The following is a 20292-nucleotide window of genomic DNA, read 5'->3' as shown; positions in this document are numbered from 1 at the left end:
GCAGGGAAATGGGGACGCCAAGGGAAGCCAACTCTATAACATTGGAAGGATTAGACCCTTCCTCACCCAGGAGTCAGCCCAGCTCCTCATCCAGACATCAGTCAGGTCAAAACGTAACTATTTTAACGCCCTCCTTACTGGCCTACCGGCATGCACTCTTAAGGTCATTACACACTGGCGAATTAGCGACGCGATGCGAATAAGCGATCCAAAGAAATGCGAAATATTTGCCCGGCGAATTTAGTCACGTCTGTACACATATAAATGCGACGCGTATTGTGCGATTATATTCGCCAGCCCTCCACTCCAATCTCCTCTCCTCCTCCTCTCCTCTCCTCCTCCACTCCACTCCTCTTCTCCTGCGTTATGTCATTATATTGGTGAGTGATGAGTGAGTGAGATCAAATCAGGCTTCATTTTCTGCCCGATATATACTTCGTCGTACAACGATATCGCGTGCCGAATATCGCCGATCTACAAGCTCACATTGCGTGTCGAAAGGGACGCGATGTGAGCTTGTAGATCGCCTAGTTTATGCACAAATTGTTGAGCACAAATGTATCAACGCAATGAACGTATTTAAACTACCACATTGGTTAATCTGATCTGGAAAATAAATCTGTCTACTATTCTGTTAATGGGCTGGCTATCGTTATTTTCCCTGTTTGCCTTTATACGTCTAGTAGGCCTACTTTAGTTACCTTAAGTTCCAAAGCTAACGTCACTAAACATAGGATATTAGTTTATTGAAAAACGTTTGGCTTTAACAAAAATATTTGTAAATGGGCACAGCAATTGTGTATAGCACATTTGATTGACATTTGTATTCCCAGTATAAAATGAAGCACAGTGACAAGACGATACAAAAAGGAGGACGAAACCATGAAAAGCACTGAGACTTGTTTACATCAGGGTCCTCCATTTTCAATTCATCAGAAGACGTACAAATATACACTTCTATGAAAAACAGGAAATCAAAAGATTTGGGTTGCACGTGGTTCGTTGAACTCCCTCTGGTGTTGTGAGGGTGGACAGAGTACAGCATCTTGCAATGGGTCTGGTCCACAAGATTTGATACACCACCAAGGTACCCATGTACCTGTCTTAATACTTAATGTCAACAAAGTCCACAGCCACAACACCAGAGGGAGTGCAACAAACCATGTGCAACCCAGATCCGGCACAAACAAGGGAAGGGACTAAATTATTTTCGCTCCTATGCCACCAAAATATGGAACGCCCTACCAACAGTCATTAAGACATGTGAAAATTGTGAATCCCTTTATCTCCTTCAAAACCGCCCTCAAAGGGCACCTACGGACGGCTGCAATTCAAAACTGCCCCCGAGAAATCTGAATCCCCCCCCCCCCACCCATTTTTTCCTCACTGTATACGTTTTATTTTTGCTATATAGAAATGTATATTTGTATGTCTCTAAATGTTATGATGATTCATGAATTGAACAAGGTGGACCCTCTTGTAAACAAGTGTAGTGCTTTATTGGGTCGTCCACTCACAGTTAATAGTTGTACTGTAATTCTGCAACTGTTAATAAATACTCATTGCAATTTGCTGTACTCTGTCATCAACCCTATCAAAATGGGCAGGGGTGATGTGGGTTCTGGGAGTGAGGCCAAGTAGTAGCCTGACCAGTTTGTTTAGGGAAGTTGTTTGGGAAGTCTGGGTTTCAACAACAAGGCAATGTCAATGTACTTTACACAGAACACCAAGCAAAGGAAACACAACTACTCAATCAAAGTGGCAGCGGCGTTTTCTGTTTTTTATATTTATGAATGACTTTCTGTATTTTCTCCTGCAGGTGCCACTGCTATTAGTTTGTCTGGGACAAAATGTCATTCAGGAAATCCTGCACAGCTGGGGAAGGATTGGTTGGATGTCTTCTCTGTTTTTTATGACACAATATTTAATTATAATAAATGAGCTAATAATATTTTCCTTCTCTTTTTCTGTCATTAGACTCGCGCCATGCGTCTTCCTCTTAGAAGCGTGCAGAATGAAATGGACCTCTCAACGCCGTCTTCCAGGTTCAGAATGAAATGGACCTCTCAACGCCGTCTTCCTCTTAGAAGCGTGCAGAATGAAATGGACCTCTCAACGCCGTCTTCCTCTTAGAAGCGTGCAGAATGAAATGGACCTCTCAACGCCGTCTTCCTCTTAGAAGCGTGCAGAATGAAATGGACCTCTCAACGCCGTCTTCCTCTTAGAAGCGTGCAGAATGAAATGGACCTCTCAACGCCGTCTTCCAGGTTCAAACCAAGATCACTCTCAAATGTAAGGCGTTTAGAAAGTTCATATGTCAGAAGGTTTACTTGCCATATTATGAGCTTGGCATTGTGTTTTGGATACACATGTATGTACAGTTTCATTCAAATGCTATGAATCAATTTTTATAAATGTAAACCAAATCACAGCATATGAATTCTTTATACCCCCTGCCTTCAATATTAGTCATTTTATGCTTAATTCAGATTGGTCAAGAAAGGTGGGGTAGACAGGGGATTATGTTCAAGCCAATTAACCCTTTCTGACGGGGCACCCATTTTGGTGTTAGCATCATGTTATGCTTTAGCTATTTAAAAATAGCAGATCTACAAGCTCATATCGCGCCACCGAGTGGCGCGATACGAGCTTGTAGGTCTGCTATTTTTGAAGAATCGAAGAACGACTGACATTTTTAGAATCTGATCTCAGGTCAGAATGGGGTAATCAGACCAGTGTGTTGTCCAGTGGAAACCTCGTATGAATCTGATCTCAGGTCAGAATGGGTTAAGGTTCTTTATTGTTATGGCTTGTGTACAGGTGTACATGTGAGGGGCGTTCTTATCATTGTACGTCATCCATTCATTGTCGATGGAAATGTAATCTTTGTGTGGGACAAAAATAGCCGATCTGCGCGTCTACATATGACGTAAATTCCACTCATTCATTGTCAATGGGAATTTAATGTTTGTTTAACCCATTCTGACCTGAGATCAGATTCATACGAGGTTTCCACCGGACACACACTGGTCTGATGAACCCATTCTGACCTGAGATCAGATTCTAAAAATGTCAGTCGCTCTTCGATTTTCTCAAAAATAGCAGACCTACAAGCTCGTATCGCGCCACTCGGTGGCGCGATATGAGCTTGTAGATCTGCTATTTTTAAATAGCTAAAGCATAACATGATGCTGACACCAAAATGGGTGCCCGGTCTGAATGGGTTAAGACTAAAATCTACACCAAAGCTGAATATAGGAGGGGCTAGCGGACCTGAAATACTTTTGTTCAGGTCTCTGGACAATGTAGCAGTGCAGTAAAAGTGATAGAGACAACAAATATGCAAGCTAAAGTCTATTCAATATACAATAGATGGCAATTGACCTGTGCAGTTTTCAGCACACGGGCATGGGGTAGTGGGGGTAGTTTCCAATCCAATCCAATCCACTTTATTTATATAGCACGTTTTAAAACTCAGAGTTTACAAAGTGCTGTACAGGAGAAAAATATAAAATAAAAACAAGTGCACTAAAGCTACCACACAGAAAAACAACAGCGAGAAAACAAAGTACAAACAGTGACAACAACTGAGACACATTACAGAAAACAACAGAAAAAAACAACAGCATCACAGTGAGACGAAACATATACAAGGACCAAAGGAACTCAAGCGGGGTTAAAAAGCCAAGGTAAAGAGGTGGGAATTTGCCTAACTGGTCCCGGTATCGCTCTTCTGATTCTGTTAAATGTAGTAAAGAGCCTCGGGGCAGATAGGAATCGGGGCACTGTCACAGTGCATGGTGTTCTGTGAAATGGTACAGCACTGAGCAATGGCATTATTAAAGATACATTGTATGACATTTCTGATGTCACAAGGACTTAATCATTTGGGGAGGGAAGGCTAATTCCTAATACAAAACTAAAATGTGACTGTAAAACTAAGTGAACTATTCAAGAGACTGACTAAAACTAAAATAGAAAATTGCTGCCAAAATCAACACTGCTCCACATGTCTGCAATTTAGTCATTCTAGAATGAAAGTGCACTTTCACGCTGATCACTAATCAGCAGTGTAATGCCTGATGTATGTCCGTGGTCGTCGCTCACCGAACATAACAAGCTCACAACACGTTTCAGAGCGACGTGTCGTGAGCTTGTAAATGTTATTTTTGGTACGTGACACTGATTTTTATCTGAGTCCTATGCAGTGCTGCGGCAACAACCTCTTGTGTGCCTTTGCAGGTGTTGGCATGAACCTGCTGACTCTGCAGCCTGCCCTCCACACCCTGCCCTGTGACTACAACTGTCTGAGGAGACAAGTGCAGGACTTCCCTTTCATGCTGGACGAAGCTCTAACCGAGGCCAAACAAGAGGTGAGTCACACAACAGTCCTGATGCATTGTCTTCTCAGATACGGATCCAACCCATACATTGAAGAGCTGTGTTCTGACTCTTTAAAGGGCCACTTCACCCCTTTTGCAACCAGATCTTATTTTAATGATGTTTGGGAGACAAACACTTTCCTGGGATTGTTACGTGGGTAATATGTGTTTTTTTTTCTTTCCATGATGTCATGGACACTGGGCTCACTTCCTTCCTGGACTTATTAATGACATTATGTTGTACTTTAGCTATTGAAAAATAGCAGATCTGCCATTTTAGAAAAATCTTGAAAATGTGGCGCAAATCTTTGAATATCTATTCTTTCAGAGCGCACATTTTAACTCAAATCTTTGAATATCTATTCTTTCAGAGCGCACATTTTAACTCAAATCTTTGAATATCTATTCTTTCAGAGCGCACATTTTAACTCAAATCTTTGAATATCTATTCTTTCAGAGCGCACATTTTAACTCAAATCTTTGGGGGGGTCCCTGGAACAACATATTTTCAGATGTGGGTCGGCGGCCAATTACATATATTTCTGGGGGTCCTTGACATGAAAAGGTTTGGGGACCACTGGCCTGTAGTGAGCTTGCAGATCAGCTCTTTTCTGAGAACAGGTTGTATATCACATACAGTATATCACATCTACAAGGCACGTTCACATTTGGCCACAAAATATCACGGGATCTACTGAATGTGTCAAACTGGCATATTGAGCCTATGACACACAGTGTGGCTTCCCCCCCCCAGTAGACTACCTTCACATTCAGTAGATCCTGTGATCTTCTGTGGCCAGATGTAATTTCCTCGGGTCTAGTAGGACTATAGTAAATAATAAAAAAATAAATCGCTATAAAATGTAAAGAAATACATATTTAGCCCCATGCTCGAATGCCCCCGCCCCCCTGTCAAAAACAGCAAAAATCCCTAAAACGAAAGAAAGCAGCAAATGAAAAGAAATGAACACTCATCTTTTACTGTTGTAGCTTAAAACCCATTCTGGGTGGGAACCCCTTTTGGTGTTATTATGCTATGCTTTAGCTAATGAAAAATAGCAGATCTACAAGCTCATAGCGTGCCACCGAGTGGTGCGCTACGAGCTTATAGGTCTGCTATTTTAGAAAAATCGAAGAACGACTGACATAGAAACATAGCTTTTCCAGAAAACTGTCAGGATGTAGAAGACATTTTTAGAATCTGATCTCAGGTCAAAATGGGTTAAGCTTTAGGGGAGTTTTAACCTTTCGCTCTCTCTCTCTCTCTCGTCTTCAACTCATGCAGTGAACGCTGCGTCTCTAGTCATGGGCGGCGACGAGACGTCCAACGTGCCCAAAGCTCCCACCAAAGAGGGGACCCCCACATGGTAACTCTGTCATTTCTCAACCATTTCGGACGTGGGGCGGCTCGCGGGAACCGGGGCGGCACCCTGGGTGTGTTCCTGGAACTTCCGGGGACCCCCACACAGGCACCACTCACTGGGACCCCCACACAGGCCCCCACAGACCCCCACACAGGCCCCCACAGACCCCCACACAGGCCCCCACAGACCCCCACACAGGCACCACTCACTTCACATGGGAGTGATTTTTATTTCTGCCACGTTTCTAGATGCTGCTCATTAGCTGCGTCTGTCATTTCAGTTTGAACACTCTAGATGCTGCTCATTAGCTGCATCTGTCATTTCAGTTTGAACACTTGCCATTTGCTTGTAAACACCATTTGTTTAATTTGAAAAAGATGTTTGCCTACCAAGACAAATCAAAATCAGCATAATGAAAATTGCTTATACAGTTATATAAAAAGAAAGTCTGAGTGTTCGAAGGAGGTATTTGTGTGCAAGACTGGAAGTGTGCCTCTCTATAATTGTACATTTGGTTACATTATCTCACTCGGTTTAAAACTTGAATCTGTTTTCCTATTTCCAATTTGCAGGATCTGCCATTGATTCTAGGGATATTGTGGACGGACACAGGGAAAAGACGTTGAGCCTCCTCTGGAAACTCATCTTTGCTTTTTAGGTGTGTATAAAATCCCCAAATCTGTTTCAGTTTGGGTAGAAGATTAGCCCCTTTCGGGACCCTCCATAAAGCTTTTCTGAAATTAGGATGAGTTTTATGTATGGTCCCTGCTCATAACTATATTTTCGTATGGGAATTCTGGAACGCGGACATAAATATTCTCTCTAAGATCGTATCTGTGGCGTTTGACGGCCTTTTTTAGTTTAAGTTATTCTGAATTTGTGAACTATAAGTACCTATACAAACCGCTGCGAATATCTCCTGTGGCGCGGAAGCAGTTAAGTATTTTTAATCTTTGTTTGACCGATTTGGTCGCTTTATTTCTTCTTGTTTGTTTACCGTTTATTGTACCGCCTCCCGGTGTGCGGTTGGCTTGTGCGGCTACGTCCCTGCCTCTGATCTGCTGTGTCATAGCTATAGCGCCACTAGCTAGCCAGATAGGCGGTACAATGAGGTGTCAATAAACAAGGAAGGAAGAGAAAAATCAAAGCGACCAAATCGGTCAAACAAAGATTAAAAATACTTAACGGCTTCCGCGCCACAGGAGATATTCGCAGCGGCATGTATGGGTACTTATACTTCACATATTCAGAAGCCCTCACACGAAAAAATGTCGTCAAAGAGCGCAGACAGGCGTTATCCACGTTGTTTATGTTTTATGTATGTCCGCGTACCAGGTGGCAGGATACTGCTGGAACAGGACCCAATGGTCTGTGTCGTCAAAAAGTCAGAAACTTCAGTACCATTGGGTTCTGCTTGGAGGGCTAGTAGAAGATGTGCTTCTAAAAGCGCCTCCCTGGTAGAATGTAGTAGCTATAGCTAGTACTCTATCATATCGTAATCATGTGTCCTCATATCCCTGTTAGGTGGAGGTGATTTTGGATGAGGAACAGCTGAGGGAGGAGATGGACTTCCTGAAGAGAACCTGGAGCACTAAACTGAGGCTGGCCTCTCTGAGGGCTGATCAGGGCCTAAAGTCGAGCGGTGCAAAGGTCAGGGCGTCGTACAAACACAGCAGCACCAAGATGGCTCTTCTGATGGACTGGGTTAACGCCGTCTGCGACTTCTATGGCCTGCAGGTGAGAAGAATGACGACTCATAGTGAGCATGCTGTGCACACACTTAAAGGACAACTTTAGTTTTTTTCAACCAAGGTTCATCATCATCATCATCACCATTCTAGGTTCAACAGGATAGAAGTTAGGCGTAATGTAGTAATTCAATGTACATTGGCAGCCATCTTTATTTTGTTTCTATATCAGAATATTCAAAACATTAATATTTGAAATCCAGTTGATTCCTCACACAGGATTAACTTGATATAGCAAGAAAAACAAAGAAAACAGCAATATAAGAAAATTAAGATTTTTTTTTAAATAAACATAATTCTGATTTTGGCCATTTTGGAAATGTGGCTAAAATATATATTTCTTTAATTTGTAGACTTGCCACTCGAACTAAAATTGTTCTATAGGTCATTATCTACAAATTAGAAGTGAAAGTTAAACTTTTGTTGAGTTGTAAATGACGGTGTGTCTAGGGACCCCACTACTAGTTTTTAGCTCGTTTTTCCTGCTATTTTTGTGGATATACACCAATACTGGGTGGAAACAAATATCATATGTCTAATAATGTTTAAGTACCAACTGCTACTCCTGATTGTGAATCCATACATATCTCATATGTTCAGATTGGATCATTTAATCAAAAGTTACAACAGTTTACATATTTTGGTTTGGCTGATGGGGGTTGGCACCTGACTACGCCCCCTATAGGCCAATTCTTTTATTTTGGTGATTGCCACTCGAACCAAAATGGTTCTATAGACCCTCACCTTCAAATTAGTACTGAAAGTGAAACTTTTACCTGAGTTGTAAATGACAACTAAATTTAACATGGAGACGGAACCCCACTACATGTTTTAGGTTGTTATTAGAGAAAGTAAAAGATGAGTGTTAATTTATTTTCATTTGCTGCTTTCTTTCGTTTTAGGGATTTTAGCTCTTTTTGACAGGGGCGTTCGAGCATGGGGCTAAATATGTATTTCTTTTTACAATTTTTTATGGTGATTTATTTTTTTATTATTTACTATAGTCCTAATAAACCCCAGGAAATTACATCTGGCCACGGAAGATCACAGGATCTACTGAATGTGAAGGTAGCCTACTGGGGGAAGGCTTATACTGTGTGTATAGGCTCAATAGATCCTGTGATCTTTTGTGGTCCTGTAATTTCTTGGTTTAGTAGGACTATAGAAGAAAGAAAACAACTGACAGACTACAACTTGTCCAAAATGCAGCAGCTAGAGTTTTAACTAGAGCTAAGATGAGAGAACATATTACTCCAGTTTTGGCATCACTGCACTGGCTTCCTGTTGTTTTTAGGATTGATTTTAAAATGATTTTACTTGTCTATAAAGCTCTCAATGGTCTCGCACCTTCCTACCTACATGACTGCCTGCCTAAATATGTCCCAAACCGCCCCCTAAGGTCTTCCACTGCTGGCCTGCTTGCTTTGCCTAAAAAAATGGCAACTAAAAAATACGGGGAAGCAGCTTTTTGCTTCTACGGGCCGTCGGCATGGAACAAGCTCCCACTGTACGAGTATGAGGCTTTTAATAGTCTAAGTAGTAACATATTTGTGTACCCAGGTGTTTGAATAGAAGGTTCAGTAATATAAGGTGATGGCAGCATCTGACACCCCTCTCCTAGCCCTGTGGGTCCAGGTAACACTCTGTTTTTGACAAGAGCTCTTCTTTAACCCATTCTGTGCGGAAACCCCTTTTGGTGTTAGCATCATGTTATGCTTTAGCTATTGAAAAATAGCAGATCTATATGCTCATAGCGCGCCACTCGGTGGCGTGCTATGAGCTTATAGATCTGCTATTGTCATAACAGAACCATCTAAACACTACAACATGCAGAGGAGAAGTCATAACAGAACCATCTAAACACTACAACATGCAGTCATAACAGAACCATCTAAACACTACAACATGCAGAGGAGAGGTCATAACAGAACCATCTAAATACTACAACATGCAGTCATAACAGAACCGTCTAAACACTACAACATGCAGAGGAGAAGTCATAACAGAACCATCTAAATACTACAGCATGCAGAGGAGAAGTCATAACAGAACCATCTAAACACTACAGCATGCAGAGGAGAAGTCATAACAGAACCATCTAAACACTACAGCATGCAGTCATAACAGAACCGTCTAAACACTACAACATGCAGAGGAGAAGTCATAACAGAACCATCTAAACACTACAACATGCAGAGGAGAAGTCATAACAGAACCATCTAAACACTACAACATGCAGAGGAGAAGTCATAACAGAACCATCTAAATACTACAACATGCAGTCATAACAGAACCGTCTAAACACTACAACATGCAGAGGAGAAGTCATAACAGAACCATCTAAAGTAGGGACTTGTTTTTCTAACTTTCTTGAGGTTCTGTTGCCCTTCCTTTACACCGGTGAGATTTTATCCTCCTGAAGCTCATCCCACACTTCTGGCAGTCCTCTGCTGCAAAACAGAAACGGAAAACAACGTCAAAACTCTCCCTCCTAAACTTGAGTTATGACTCAAGTTCTGACCTGAGATCAGATTCTAAAAATGTCTTCTACATCCTGACAGTTTTCATTCTGACCTGAGATCAGATTCTAAAAATGTCTTCTACATCCTGACAGTTTTCATTCTGACCTGAGATCAGATTCGCTCTTCGATTTTTCAAAAATAGCAGACCTACAAGCTCATATCGCGCCACTCGGTGGCGCGATATGAGCTTGTAGATCTGCTATTTTTCAATAGCTAAAGCATAACGTAATGCTAATGTGGCAGGATGGGCATGAGCGTCCCCACGCTGTCACGGCCCGTCCTCCGCCCACTGATTAGGGCTTGATGAATGTCCCAGCGGCTTTATAAGGCCTTTATAAGTCTAGGCCTATTTTACAATAAATATATACTTTGTTCAACTTTCGACTGTCTCCTGCTCCTAATATTTGTCATGGCAAGAGCCAGCCATGACAAATGGGGGCTCGTTCCTGAAGTGAGTATGAAACTTTCAAACTTTGATTTTCAGTTGAGTTTGGTTATCTAGTAGCGGCTACTAGAGCCTAGTGTTTGTTACGCGCACGGTGGTGACAGCCGGTCTGAAGTAAATTGGGGTATCCCCGTGACGTACGGTAGATCGGGGCCAATCAGAGCCGGAGGTTGGGAAGCCTGGCTCGGGATTCCCTTTTTGTCTTTTGTGACACGGATTTCAAATGGTTTGGGGTGCGGTCTTTTGATTGACTCTCCGTGGCCGCTGCTATTTCTTTTGTTTTCCGTTGGTTGTTTCACGTTGAGCATGGCGTTATTTGGATGAATCGTACACGTTTGGTGACACATCGAGCGTAAGTTATACGGAATACTCAAACAAATATAGGAGCTACTGCATTGTCCCATGTGAGGCTTAGCCACGTAGTTTCTTTAAACCTCCGTGGGTTTGTTATTTTTCTTATAGTGTTGGGGGAACGCAGTAGTAGCAGTTGTTATTTTTCTTATAGTGTTGGGGGAACGCAGTAGTAGCAGTTGTTGTTTTTCTTATAGTGTTGGGGGAACGCAGTAGTAGCAGTTGTTGTTTTTCTTATAGTGTTGGGGGAACGCAGTAGTAGCAGTTGTTATTTTTCTTATAGTGTTGGGGGAACGCAGTAGTAGCAGTTGTTTTTCTTATAGTGTTGGGGAAACGCAGTAGTAGCAGTTGTTGTTTTTCTTATAGTGTTGGGGGAACGCAGTAGTAGCAGTTGTTTTTCTTATAGTGTTGGGGGAACGCAGTAGTAGCAGTTGTTGTTTTTCTTATAGTGTTGGGGAAACGCAGTAGTAGCAGTTGTTATTTTTCTTATAGTGTTGGGGGAACGCAGTAGTAGCAGTTGTCTCGGGAGCACAGTACGTGGCTGACGGTGCAATTATTAAATGTTTGCGTTGTCCCCATCGTATAACTAGTGCATCAGTACCCCTGCCGAACCCCATGAAGAGCTAGGCTGAGGTAGATAAGATTTGGATAGGCAGATAGGGGACGCTCTTTTTGTTTGGGTTGCTCTGTGTGAAGTTACGTAGCTGTGTTATTAAGCTGTGTTTAGCTATCCAAACGTTGTGATGGCTGAAGTTGATGAATTTGTGGCGTCGCCGTCAGTTTAATTTTTAAATGACTGTACAAAGGAACAGTTGTTCGATATTGCTGACCACTACCTAGGGATGTGTAAATGTGTCCAAAATGAAAATCGATTTGTATAATTCAATATTAACGATTAATCGAGGGGGGGGGGGGGGCTTTACAAAATAACCCCTACAAATAAAAAAAATCTTCCCCCCAAGGGGTACCTAAGTCAAAACAGTTTGGGAACCCCTGATGTAGTTGATTAACAATAATTGTAACTCTTGAGAGTTAATAAGGGTCCATTTGGTTACTAACTCCATCTTTTAAATGAGGACCACTGTTGATCCAATTGATCACCATAGAAACCCCAGCCTAGGCCTGATTAGGTAAATTCCCAACACCTGCTAAATCCTCCAAACCTGTATCTTGATTGGAATCAATCTCCACTCACACTCCTCTCAGTCATGCAGCAACTAGAGTTCTCAAACTCTGCCCGAACCCGACCAGGCCCGACCCGACCCGACATTTTAGGGCCGGGCCGGGCCTAAAATCTATGCTAATTAGTCGGGCCGGGCCGGGCCTAGGGCCTGATCAGTTAGGGCCCAGTTAGGGCCGGGCCTTAATTTTCGGGCCCGATGAGAACTCTAGCAGCAACACAGACACATCCAGGCACACTTTGGTAGGCCTATAGCCCTGTCCTGTTTGGATGACAATATTGCCTTTCCAACAGATTTTCATTAAAAAAAAAAAAAAAAAAAAAAAAAAAAGATAATCGATTATTAATTTTCATAATCGATTTCGGGTCCTATCAACGATAATCGATTAATCGATTCCATCCATACCACTACCACATTGACATTGGGGACAGGAGACGCAAAGTGGGTACGCTTAGGTTAATCTTAATGGCCGATTTAGAAGACGCAAAGGTTTTGCCGTCGGAGCCTGAGGAAACGGGAGGGTGGCGCTGCTCATGGGCCACTGCCTATTAAAAGTGTAAAGGCAAATCCAAGCTTTTCGTTTGAACAGCAAAAGGAGCTTATGCGTATCCAGTTGGATATGGATAGGGCGAGACATCAGGGTGAAAGGGAGAGGGAGAGAGTTAAATTGGAAATTGAGAAAATGAGAATTGACTTGGAGAGGGAGAAGTTGGAGCTGGTGAGAGAGGGGAAAATGGATCAGTCGTGTTTGGACAGTGGAGGGAGAGCCTCTAATGCAGGAAACAGGCAGTTTGATTTGGTGGGCAATTTGAGGTTGATGCCAAGATTCAATGAGAGGGAGCCTGAGACGTCTTTTTCATTGTTCGAGAGATTGGCGGACTCGAGAGGGTGGCCTGATGCGGATCGGACTGTGATGCTGCAGTGTGTTCTTACGGGGAGGGCACAAGAGGCTTATTCTGCGTCATCGGTGACCGACTGTTTAAGTTATGCCACCGTTAAGGCTGCTGTGCTTAAAGTGTATGAAATGGTGCCGGAGAGCTACCGGCAGCGCTTTAGAAATGGCAGAAAAGACGAGAAACAATCATACTTGGAGTTTTCACGGCAGATGGTGCTCAACTTTAATCGTTGGCGTGTTGCTGCAGGTGGAACGACATGCGAGACATTGTGTGACTTGGTGCTGTTAGAATAGTTTGGTAGAGCAATCCCACAGCGAGTAGCAACCTTTATCACTGAACAGCAGGTTAAAACGGTGGGGGAAGCTGCTGCTTTGGCTGATCAATATGTGTTGACGCACCGAGACTGGGACCCACGGGGTGCCCAAATTACGCACGGGGAGAACATTGAATCCAGCCATGGGGACGGCGGTCGCGGCGCACCTTTCAAGCGAAATGTTAACACAGAGGACGGGAAAATTTGGGCTGCTCGTGATGGTGACAGAACATGTCACTATTGTGGAAAGAGAGGTCATATCAAACCAAACTGTTACGCATGGAAACAAAGAGAAACAACAGAGGTGAAGTCAACTGCGGCTTGTGCGCCGGTGTCATATGTGAGGTCGGTAAGTCCTTTACATGAGGGCGGTGTAGATGAGACGTATCGACCGTTTGTGGAAAGGGGGTTTATCTCTCTTGTGGGCTCACAGGAAAAAGTGCCTGTGACAATTCTGAGAGACACGGCGGCGCAGGGCACGTATGTTCTTGACTCAGTCCTACCATTCTCTTCACAGTCGGCTACAGGGCGTGTCATGTTGAGCCGTGGTATGGGCATGTCCACAATCCCTGCTCCTATACACAAGCTAGATCTCGAGTGTGGTCTGGTTCAGGGCGAGGTGGAGGTGGCGTTGCGCACGGCGTTACCGGTGGCTGGGGTTGATGTTCTCCTGGGTAACATGCATGCTGGGGGAAGTGTGTGGGGAAATGTGTCGTCACCAGAACTGTTAAATCGGGCGGGTTCTTCTGAGCCTACCAAAGATGTCATTGTAAATTCTAAAGTGAAAAAGGAAGCGTTCATTTGGTCGACGGGCTGAACGTCGGGAGTTCAGACCCGGCGAACACGTGTTGGCTCTTTTGCCTTTCCAAGCGAGGCTCATGGGGCCATACACTGTTGTCGAGCGTGTGTCTAAAGTCAGCTACATAATTAATTTCCACTCCTAATCTACGCAAAGCAACTCAGTTGTGTCATGTAAACCTGTAGCCCTGGAACATGACTGCCATGATGATTATCATGACAGTCATGCAGAAACTTTGCCCTGTTTTTTGCGCTCGCTGCATTTACAAGATTTCCGTATATATAAACATTCAGATTTCAAATATAAAGTACTCACAAAGTGTCCCACTGGTGTTAGTTAGTAGCAGCGCCAGCGATTAGAATTGCTGCGTCCCGCGTTGTTTAATAAAAAGCATTTTTGTCCGAGCTCCCCGGCTACTTTTTTCAAACGGGGTTCGTTTGGGAAATCCACAGTTGCACACCGGGAGCGCACTCGCCTATTAGTCTGTATTGGCAGGGCGGTCAGCGTACCTATATCGAACACACCGAGTGCCACCCTCCTCCCGACCGATAGGGGCGCGTAGTTGAAAGCCAATGGCAAAATAACACCTCGGATAAAAATGCTTTTTATTAAACAACGCGGGATGCAGAAATTCTAATCGCTGGAGCTGCTACTAACTAACACCCGTGGGACACATTGTGAGTACTTTATATTTGAAATCTGAATGTTTATATATACGGAAATCTTGTAAATGCAGCGAGCGCAAAAAACAGGGTGAGGTTTCTTCATGACTCTCGTATGAATACGAGAGTCATGAACCATGGCTAGTAAACCTGTTAAGGTCAGTCACCATGTGTCCTCCTGCTCAGTCAATGGCAGTGACTGAGTAGAGGACGAACTATTTGGTGTCTATATTTATGGTGCTTCATGATGTTCTCTAATACTTGATGTCCTGTTTTTTTTTTAGTGCGCCTGGGGTTGTGACCTCTGGCCTGTCCTGCTCCCTGGTGGCCGTATTGCTAGCTAAAAATCAGATCCAGCCATTGAGGGGGAGGGAGAGTCCAGGGTGTTGCAGGGCCAGGGTGCTGAGTGTTATTGCACTCTAGAGTTCAACATATTAACGGGTACCTTGAATAATGTGTTAACCTGTTTTGCGTACATATCTTGTTTTCCTCAATATAGACTATCCTGTCTCCGGCTCTCTTAAATCGCTCCTGTATACAAGGTTGCTGAGGCTGGGGGCAGGATGGTGTGGCAAAGTGGGGAGGCAGGTGTTTATGGGTATAGCATACAGGTGTATATTTGTTTGGTAAGCCTTGTTGCATTGTTAAGTATTTTAATATGTAGGAAAACCATGGTAAAAGCTAATGTTAACATTATGTAAATGTGATGGATATAGTGCATTTAATTGTAAAATGGAAAATCATTTCGTTAATGGAATTTTACGTTAATTAACCTTGTGTATATTTGATTGATATAAAGTGCACTTACCGGTAGTTGATTATGTTTTTGTTTGTGTTTGATTAACTTGTAGTCCATTAATTTCATGTGAAGTGGGGAACCGTGGGTCCTAGTGGGACCACGGGGGCGGGGGTGTGATGCCCCACACACATATAGACACACATATACACTATATACACTTTTATGCAAAATAAATCATCATATACACAGTTGGGGTGGGGGGGGACTTTACCTTTTATTTATATGCAGCCGCCCATGAGTGCTCTTTGAGAGCGGTTTTGAAGGAGTCTTGGAATGGGATTCACATTTCTTAACGGCTGTTGGTAGGACGTTCCAAGGGCGAAGTTAGTTTAACCCCTTGTTTAAGCCTGAGGTTTGTGGAAATCCCTATAGGTGTTGTGATCATGGACTTCGTTGACATTAAGGAAGTATGACAGGTACATGGGTATCTTAGTCGTGTAGCGAATCTTGAAGACCAGGCCCATTGCAAGTTGCTGTACTACTCTGTTGTCAAGCCTAAGCCATTCCAACCTATCAAAATGAGTGGGGGTGAGGTGGGTTCTGGGAGTTAGGCCAAATAGTAGCCAGACCAGTTTGTTTTGGGATGTCTCTGGAGCCTTGTTTTAAGGGCCTTTGAGGTTCTGTGGTACCATGAGGTGCATGCATACGTCGAAGAAAGCTTGTTAGGGTCTTCAAAGCATTTTTTCTGACCAGTGAGGAGAGGAATCGTGTTCTTTGGTTGACCTTTTTGATTACATTGGTAGCCATTTTAACACAGGAAGGCTAGTTAGGTAATTTTGTCCTTTCTTGTATGTACATCCATTTTGCTATTGCTAGAGGGTATGCGGTAATACTCTGGGCCTAATCGCACAGGAATGAAGGGGTTGGATGGATGGATGCATGAAGAGGCATTGCCATCCTTAGAGCTCTGCTGTTCATTTAGCTAAAAGCATGCATAGTCAGTCCAATGTGTGACTATCCCACATGAAAGGTATGAGAAAAGCAAGACCTAGACCTTAATGTCCCTTTGTTTTTTGTCATCCCTGAGGGATGCACTCCATTCTTCTCCTTGTGGAGTCAGAAATATCAGTTTTTGCTGAGTACAGCAACACTTCTTGCTGTCCCTGAAGGAGATGACTCCCTTTGTGTGTGTGTGTGTGTGTGTGTGTGTGTGTGTGTGTGTGTGTGTGTGTGTGTGTGTGTGTGTGTGTGTGTGTGTGTGTGTGTGTGTGTGTGTGTGTGTGTGTGTGTGTGTGTGTGTGTGTGTGTGTGTGTGTACAGGGAGGGAGACATATACAGTATGTGTGTAAGGGAGAGTGTGATGGTGCATATTCAGGGATGGCTGCAGCCGAGCTCTGCTGAATGGAAAGCTTCTGTCTGTTGTGTTTGTACACAGAAAAGCTCTTGTTTTGAAAAGAACAGTCCAGTTTTTCAGATAAAGAGACAGAGACGACATCCTTGCTGCTGCCTTGAAGTGTTACAGACACATCATACCACCTTTCCCCCTCCCTGAACTAAAAGCTTTTACATTTGATACAAAGGTGGCAGCTACTGTAGGGCAGCGGGAGGCCGTGTTTACTGTTTATGCCTCCCTGTAAGAGCACTTTCAAAATGCTGGATCATTTGAGCTTATACATCTTAACCTTCAAACTTGGAATGCAAAAGATGATTGCGACTTTAGGTTGCAGTTTACTATGAAAACCTGCGAAACCTGTCAGTCAGTCAGTCAGTCTGTCACGCCTCGTCAGTCAGTCCATCATGCTTCGTGACACGCTCCATATACGGCCATTACAGAATTAATTCCATATGTTGATCTGACCTCATGACATCCTGTACACTCAAGACACTGCCCCCGCTGCCACCCTTAGAACTCCATATATGGAGCTGACCTGTTCTGACATTCCATATTATGTTGATCTGACCTCATGAAACCCTGTACACTCAAGACACGCTCCATATATGGCCAGTACAGAATTCATCTGATTTGACCCCCCATGCCAAAGCGCCAGCGCTCGCCCAGTAGGCCGTCACCCAGGCGGATGCGTGTACGCAACCTTTCCCTTCAGGGCGAGGTCGCTTCTCCCCCTCAGGGCGTCTCACTGCTGTACAGACAGACAGTACAGACTGTGTGTATTGTCTCACTGCTGTACAGACAGACAGTACAGACTGTGTGTATTGTCTCACTGCTGTACAGACAGACAGTACAGACTGTGTGTATTGTCTCACTGCTGTACAGACAGACAGTACAGACTGTGTGTATTGTCTCACTGCTGTACAGACAGACAGTACAGACTGTGTGTATTGTCTCACTGCTGTACAGACAGACAGTACAGACTGTGTGTATTGTCCTTCTCCCCCTCAGGGCGTCTCACTGCTGTACAGACAGACAGTACAGACTGTGTGTATTGTCTTACTGCTGTACAGACAGACAGTACAGACTGTGTGTATTGTCTTACTGCTGTACAGACAGACAGTACAGACTGTGTGTATTGTCTCACTGCTGTACAGACAGACAGTACAGACTGTGTGTATTGTCTCACTGCTGTACAGACAGACAGTACAGACTGTGTGTATTGTCTCACTGCTGTACAGACAGACAGTACAGACTGTGTGTATTGTCTTACTGCTGTACAGACAGACAGTACAGACTGTGTGTATTGTCTTACTGCTGTACAGACAGACAGTACAGACTGTGTGTATTGTCTCACTGCTGTACAGACAGACAGTACAGACTGTGTGTATTGTCTCACTGCTGTACAGACAGACAGTACAGACTGTGTGTATTGTCCTTCTCCCCCTCAGGGTGTCTCACTGCTGTACAGACAGACAGTACAGACTGTGTGTATTGTCTTACTGCTGTACAGACAGACAGTACAGACTGTGTGTATTGTCTTACTGCTGTACAGACAGACAGTACAGACTGTGTGTATTGTCTCACTGCTGTACAGACAGACAGTACAGACTGTGTGTATTGTCTCACTGCTGTACAGACAGACAGTACAGACTGTGTGTATTGTCTTACTGCTGTACAGACAGACAGTACAGACTGTGTGTATTGTCTTACTGCTGTACAGACAGACAGTACAGACTGTGTGTATTGTCTCACTGCTGTACAGACAGACAGTACAGACTGTGTGTATTGTCTCACTGCTGTACAGACAGACAGTACAGACTGTGTGTATTGCGAGTGAACCATTGTTTGCTTGGTATATGTTTATATTTATGGATCTAGCCAGTTTTAAAAACATGAAACACTATTTGAGTAGATCATTTTTGTTTTTGTTACTAACCGCAAAAAGTTGGGTCTGGTTGTAGGCACCATGTATTTACTGTAGTTTGGGGGTTTTCATTCTTTCAAGTAAGAAAAAAGGAAAATCACCTTTACCAACCATTTCAGAGCTAAATCGTTCGAAACAGAGTTAAATCATAAGATGTTTTTATAGTGAATTGCTGTTCATTGTCGTGATCCACAGGACAGTATATGAGTGGACATGGGACATTTGTGTGATGCTGCCTGTCGGCAGTGCATGGGTCCTGAGACGCTGTCCCCCCACACGGTGAGACTGAGCAATGATTTAACACACAGTTATCATCAGGCCACACCGCAAAAGAGTCAAATGTGCTGTTATACATAAGTCAATTTTGGCCCTAAGCATCGTGATAGAAAGGACATGGATCTTCATACAGCATAATTGGTTAATTTAATCCTATTTAATCTTTGTATTAAAATGAGAACAATGGCTTCCATTATAGCATGCTAACTTTCCAGGAATAGAAAGCCTGCAGTTTCTATATTAGCTTGGATTTCCCATCGATGATGTCACTGGGAAGCAGGTTTCAGAACTGCCCACAGCCCTTCTCTGAGATATAGACTGAGTAGACAAAAATGGTGCCATATTATCATGCCATATTAGTGAGGACCAATTATACGAAGATAGGTAGAAAATGGTTGAAGCTGACCTTTAAGTCTTGTTACATAAACTGTTCTGTGCGAGAGAGATAAATTGTCTTGATTTCCACATACTTTATAGCCTATTTGTTGTAAAACAGCCTATTCGTGTTGTAGCCTCGGAAATCCAGACGTTTTTATTTAGTGTTGTAGTGACATTAGAAATATTCATGGCATCATAAAACATAATAGGATCTGTGATTAACTGTGCATTTGAAACTATTGTTGTATGTTTACGTCAACCAAACCCAAACCTACAGGTTCTTTGATGACGGACGCTGTGACATCCGTTGCCGGAGGGGTCGCTATGCCATGGAGAGGCAGTGTCACCTCTGTCGTCATACCTGCCAGAGTGCATTGATGGGGGCCCTGACAAGTGCACCAGCTGTGACAAAGGTAGAACATAATAATGTACACAGTAAAGGTCCCTACACACCGGGCACCATTTTCGGATTTTTAGCGGCGTTTCTCCATCGGTTTTCCGAAAAACGCGCCCAGTGTGCAACCACCTTAAGTCACTAGAAAGCTGCAGTTTTGTGAAATTGCAAGTGGTTGCCCGGCTTGGCCTGGGCTGTGGCCGTCGGCCCGTCGGGACACGAGGAATCCCAATGTAGGCTATGTTGCAGGTCCTGGCTTAGCAAGGAAATTATTAAAGCAAAATGTGTGTGTGTGTGTGTGTGTGTGTGTGTGTGTTTGTGTGTGCGTGTGCGTGTGCGTGTTTTACAGGCAGTATTATGGCTCTCAGAATGTGTATTTACACTTGTGAGATACGGTTACACACTCACACACGCCCTTATACACCAGACAGCCAAGGAGATGATTAGTACCAGATTTCCCCCTCACACACTTTCTCACGTGTGTACAGACACTCTCAATTAACCAGTTAGTTTGTCAGACAGTGT

Source organism: Protomyctophum parallelum (genome assembly GCF_964188405.1).
Source record: "Protomyctophum parallelum genome assembly, chromosome: 1".
NCBI lineage: Eukaryota > Metazoa > Chordata > Actinopteri > Myctophiformes > Myctophidae > Protomyctophum > Protomyctophum parallelum.
Note: the sequence above shows the minus strand (reverse complement) of the source record.